This window comes from Nematolebias whitei, chromosome 17, assembly GCF_014905685.2.
Source record: "Nematolebias whitei isolate Nwh7 chromosome 17, NemWhi1, whole genome shotgun sequence".
Classification (NCBI taxonomy): domain Eukaryota; kingdom Metazoa; phylum Chordata; class Actinopteri; order Cyprinodontiformes; family Rivulidae; genus Nematolebias; species Nematolebias whitei.
In genome coordinates, this window is record NC_056514.1 from 33,103,752 (window position 1) to 33,110,386 (window position 6,635).

Below are 6,635 nucleotides of genomic sequence, written 5' to 3' on the forward strand. Positions count from 1 at the left end.
ATTCATTTACACAACAACAACCTTTGTTCTCTCTGCAACCTAACATTTCTGAATCCAGGTCTCAGAGTGGAGATTTTCAGGGGAATCCCCCACCAATGTGTGAAATGCTCCACAAGTGTGGTTGCACATGCGCACTACAGGCGGCTGCAGTGCAAAATTTCTCTGCACTAACAACAGTTATAATAAACGGCAGAGAGCAGAGTGTTTTTGTGTTACCCACCCTTTTTAAGCATATAGGAGCAAAACTAATCAAATCCAGGGTCCAAAGAGACGTTAGTGTATTCACCAGTGTGATCATGCGCGATGAATACTGCTGAACCCTGCATCAGGGTTGCCAGATAAATTTAAAATGGCTTATTTACCCCCTCTTTTTCTGTGCACGTGTTCAACAAACACAGCACACACCTCATTTTAGTATACCGTAATTTTCGGACTATAAGGTGCACCAGATTATAAGGTGCATTAAGCGAAACAAAGCAGTCAGATAAGTCAAACTTTATTCAACTCATTCACCAAAACCACATAAAATCGGTTCAAGGTCAGTAGAATTAATACATAAGGTGCAACTGATTATAAGGCTCACTGTTGATTTTTAAGAAAATTAAAAGATTTTAAGTGTGCCTTATAGTCCGAAAAATACGGTACCTTTATTCAGCACATATGACAGTTTAGGTCAAAATGCTATCATTTTACAGCGACAGTACTATAGTTCATGATTTATTATCTGGCAACCCTACTGATGTGGAAACTACAGCGTTTTTGTGTAAACTCGCTCTTTTTTTGTTTATTACCCCAAATAAACATTGGAAAAACACGAACGTTTCCAGAGGTTGTTCTCGTGTAAAAGGGCCCTAATTGTCCTCCCTGAGGAGCCTCATTTCACTTAATCAGAACTGCTTGTGGATGATAATGCAGTTTAAATAATGATTTCAAGAGATGCATCATCAAGAACTAAATCCTTCTCACGCTCATCGTTCTTGACTTACATCTTCAGTCTTCAAACATTTCAGGAACCTACTTTAATTCAGTACATACGTCGCACTGATTTAGCCTGTTTTCTCAGATTATGCGAATGTTTAAACTCCAACCAGCAACAAGTTTAACAAGCAGTTTCCAGTTTCTTTCTGTGGCCTCATAATTCCTACAAAACGCTGTAAAATTGTAAAAACTGCAGCACTCAAAGTAAAGACGCAACAACTGCAGATAATTAGTACAAATCTGGGCCATGAAGCTGTCCTAGATATAGTTGTTTTTGTTGTAACTTGATTACAGCACCAGATGGGAGGACTTTCAAGCAACAAGACTGAGTTTAAAAGTAAAAGTAAACCTGTGTCTTCATCTGTCGTCTTATGTAACAAATGTCGTCCTGGTGTCTCAAGAATATGCTAGACGCTGGAGCGTGGGGAGCAGCGGTGGATGCACATCAAAAATTCAACACCTTTAATTTTTAATGTCATCATTGAATGACATTTATTAAATTAATGGCCTAGCATTCCTGAAAAGAATCCATATTGCCTGGCGCCTTTTACACCAGAGTTTCAAACTAAGATAATGAGAAGGGTTGGCGTTATCACCACTTGTAAATGTGCACAATCTCATGCAATATTGTGAGTCATTAGGAGATTTGTTAGTGCTCAGAATATGAGATCTGAGTTGTGAAGGACTCTCAATAAATGCTTCACCAAATTATAGTTCAACATCTATAAAATTGTAATGGTTTAACCATTTTTCTGTTTGTTAATGTTAATTAACTGGCGGCCATCTTAAATTGGGGCAAAAGTTCATTAGTTGTAGATGTGCAATAAATTACTTCAAGAGAGCTTAATTAAAGTATGTGCAGTGGTTCATGAGATATTTTGCTAACAAAAAAACACACAGACAAGCAGAAACATCACCCTGCTGATAATAAAACAAAACACTGCAGGGCCCTCCTGATTTCTTGTCTCCCAGTTTCTCTTTTTCTAAATGAAGGTTATGTTTTCATCTTTGAAATGTAATTATATTTATATTTTATATTTGTTTTGCACCAAAAGTATAATTTCTGTATTGTTTTGTAAAGTTTTTCATACATAAGCCTCCCTGTCTGAGTGTTTTTAGTTGGAAATAAATTCTCCCACATAGAAAAAAGCAATGCATAATAAAAATGATGAAGCTGTCCTTCAGCTCATCCACGGCTTTCAAGGACAAAGCGACACCCCCCACCAACCTTTGCACTGTGCAGTAAGTTGGGTGGTGCAAGAGGAAAGACATCTGCTCGATTTACTTATTACAGAAGGATGGATACATCAGCAAGATAAGGCTTACAGAAACGCTCAACAGTGTTTCAAGGCTGCAGCTGCAGAAAGGAATGTGAATCTGTCTCATTGATATGGACGAGCTGCCTCCTACATGCTTAATATGTGGATGCAATTCTACACCAGTACCACTGGGTGATCCCAGTGATTTCTGGTATGAGAACGTTGGTTACGCACTGTAACCCTAGATTCTATGAGTATAGGAGCAGCCTTTTAACAGACAGAAAACCACAAAGTCCAAGTAGATGAATCAACATCTGCAACCGGTTTCTTCAGATCCGCTGTAAGACAGACCGCTACAAAAGATCCCTCCTGCCTACACCCATCAGCATCTATAACAACTCTTTAATGAAACCATTATGATGAGTTACAACAACATTTAATTTCCTCTTGGGATTAATAGTTTTTTAATTGAATTGAATTATCTCACAGATGTAGGTTATTTGGTGTTTTGGAGACCTTTCTTCCCTGGAAGTCAAAAAGATAAGACCCATGTGTTTACAGTGGTCTTGTAAAAATAAATACAAATGAAAATCTTTAACCTTTATCACCACTTATCAAAATATTTAGGTGAATGTATGTATATATATATTTACTCCCATTTGTATAATGTTGGCCCTATTTGACCACAAAATTGCAATGACATTGATACCTATGATGAGTGACTGCAAACCTCTGAATGCAGCTGTAGAATAAACGATTCACAGTGCATCTAAATGTTTCTGTGATATTTGGCAAATCCACATCATTTTGTTGTTATTCTTGAATCCAAAGCTCTTCATTATTCATAAGCTGAGTCAATGAGCACTTTCGTCAGTGTTCACATTCATATTAGTGTCATACAACTATTTTGTGGTTTAGTTGTAGGTGTAAGTGTTTTTATTTAAACCACTTGAAATCAGACCCTTTTGAACTGGAATTTGGTTACCATGGAAGTCACAAGTGCATCAGTCAAATTTCAGTGGCTGATTCATTTCAAAACACCTCTGAACCTGCACAAGGAGTATACCCTACGCAGTAAGTACCATACCATACCATTTTATTTATAGAGCACTTAAAACAGCGACAAGGCCAACCAAAATGCTGTACAGACAGAACAACAGACAACACACAAAGCAATATACAAAATGAAGTAAATCAGAATATAGACATAAAAACGATGCAGATAATAAATATGACGACAAACCAGTGTGGAGCGTACAGGTTCAAAACAGATCCTCTGGTGTTGAAAGCTACTGAATAGTAGTGAGTTTTTAAACGGGATTTGAAAACCGAGAGGGAGGGGGCCTGTCTGACAAGCAGAGGTAACTCGTTCCAAAGTCTTGGTCCTGCTACAGAGAAGGCCCTGTCCCCTCTGCGCTTAAGACGAGTTCCTGGAACTGTGAGGAGCAACTGGTCCGCTGACCTCGGGGAGCGTGGTGGGACATATGGTTGTAGCAGATCAGAGCGATGGGGGGTGAAACTGTTCAGCGATTTGTGGACATACTGTACAGGAGTATTTTGAACTGGATTCGAAGGTGAACCGGTAACCAGTGCAGTGAAGCCAAAACTGGAGTAATGTGCTCTCTTTTGCCTGTACTGGTTAAAAATCGGACTGCTGTATTCTAGATCATTTGTAGTTGTGCAATGGAGGTCTGACTGATACCAAACAGGAGTGAATTGCAGTAATCAAGCCTAGATGTAATGAATGCATGTATTACTGTCTCCGGGTTATTTTTGGACAATATGGACTTCAGTTTAGACAGCCGCCTCAGTTGGAAGAAACATGATTTAACAATCATGTTTACATGATTGTTAAGTTTCAGAGAAGGGTCCATTATTTATTTATCATTAAATAATTTCCCTCTGGGATTAATAAAGTAAATTTGAATTTGAATTATCACTCCCAGATTAGTGACTTTTTGTTTTTCTGACAGGGTTAGAGCGGAGAGGTCGATGCAGTGGTTTGTGATCGTGTCATTGGGAGGGAACAACATGAATTCAGACTTCTTTTCATTGAAACTTAAGAAGTTTAAAGCCGTCCAGTCCCTGATGTCAGCCAGGCAGTCGAGCAGAGGTTGAATAGAGCATGTACCATTGTGTCTTAGGGGGAAGTAAATTTGACAGTCATCGGCGTAGAAGTGAAAGGGCATGTTGTGTTTCCGGAAAATAGCACCAAGCGGCAGCAGGTATAGAGAGAATAGGAGTGGACCCTGGATGGACCCCTGTGGAGCCTCCCAGTTAAGCTCTGTTGCTGCAGAACTAAAATCCTTGATGGAGACACAAAAGGATCTGTCAGTGAGGTAAGATCTGAACCAAATGAGGGCTGACCCTGTGGTGCCCACGCACTGCTCCAACCTAGCAATGAGGATCTCATGGTCGATGGTGTCAAAGGCGGTTGTGAGGTCCAACAGGACAAGCAGCACAGAATCACCGGTATCTGTGGATATGAAGATGTCATTAAAGACCTTCTGCAGGGCAGTTTCTGTTCTATGGAGAGGTTTAAAGCCAGATTGGAAAAGCTCTAAGATGGCATGATCCTCCAGGAAGCACTTCAACTGGGACTCGACTATTTTCTCCAGTAGTTAAGTAAGAAATGGGAGTCTGGAGACAGGCCGGAAGTTGGAAACGACTGAGGGGTCAAGGTTTGTTTTTTTCAGGAGAGGCTGGACAGCAGCATGTTTAAAGGATTTTGGCACCACGCCAGTGGATAAACTACTAAGTAAAGCAATCTTTCTATTACATTTCTTTAACTATTCCTATTTTATTTATTTCACACAATTTAAACCACAGAAAGGTTTTAGTTAAAGAGAAAACGATTTTTAATAGTCTGATGTATGTGGTAGTGAGTGGGTCAAGAAGGGTGACACTTTTTCCCCACTTAATTACATTGTTGCTGTTGTAAAAATTGGACCACCAGGTCAATTTACTGACCAATAATAGGTTGAATAACTTATATTATGTAACATTATCATAATTTATAAACTATTTGTTGAATTCTTCAAAGTAAGCTAGTTATTTAAATACAGAGGAAAGACTATCGTGTTTGTATATTTTCTACCACTCCACTGTCTTCTTGTCAAGCATGCGAGTTCGTTCAACTTTAAATAAAATTTAACATTTTCTACTTTAGAAAGTCTTTGAACTTATTCCTGTACTTGGATGTTAAATCTTATTGTTTGTGTGATTCTTCACACTGTTTTTATTTTTCAGAGCTGATTTCAAAGCTGAAGGCGACTCTGCTCATGGACCCGAGCAACACCAGCATCATGTCGTTATCAACGGTAAGCCACCATAAGGTTTAGCCACCCAAAAGAAAGTTTAAACTGGTTGCTAGGTAACAGAAAAAGCATTCAAAACACATAATTAAGATTTTTTACATCATAAATTCTACTGCTTCAATTACTACTATTATTATTATTACAATTGAACTACATTCTAAATGTTAATTTGTTCAATCTGTACTAATTATTAGTAATATTGTATTTCCTGTTTGTGGCAGGCTTCACTACTAAGGTACTGGTGTTTATGAAGCTGATACAGTAGTTGCTCTGCTCACTTACTGGAAAAGGATTTCATGTCTGCAAGTTAATAATGTGCAATTATATCCCTCAATTCCCAGTCATCTGCTGAGCATGGTGAAATCCAGGCATATCAAAATGATGAAGGAGATAGTTACACACGTTACAAAAGTGTGTCATGATTGAAAGCACATATCGGGATTAATGCTATTGTAGGAACTTTGTAAAACTAAAAATACCCTAGTTTCTTTCATATTTTTTTCTCATCATTTGCTTAAAATGATAAACCAGCCACTAGGGAGCACGAGCCAGTGTATTTCTTATACCAGTCTCAAGCAAATGGCATATCAGGTTTTCTGGAACTGGTATTGACTGTCACCTTCATCTCTCTCTTTTTATTTATTCATTTATTAATTTTCTTTTTTGTTTGTTTGTTTTGTTTGTGTGTCACTGAAAAAGATCTGCACAGTCCCAGAAGAAACTGAAGACAAGGATGGAGATGGTGAGGAGCAGCTGATCAAGTCGATGAAAACTACAGATAAACCACCATGCATGGACCAGAGTGAAGAGAAGCTTGAGGACCTTAGGGATTTAAAACAACATGAACCCAAACACACTGGCAAAAAATGTTTTATCTGTGACCAGTGTGGCAAGAGATTCAACTTCTCAGGAAATCTGAAACACCATCAGCGGATCCACACTGGAGAAAAGCCTTACACCTGTGACCAGTGTGGCAAGAGATTCAACACCTCAGGAGATCTGAAAGTTCACGAACGGATCCACACTGGAGAAAAGCCTTACACCTGTGACCAGTGTGGCAAGAGATTCAACACCTCAGGAA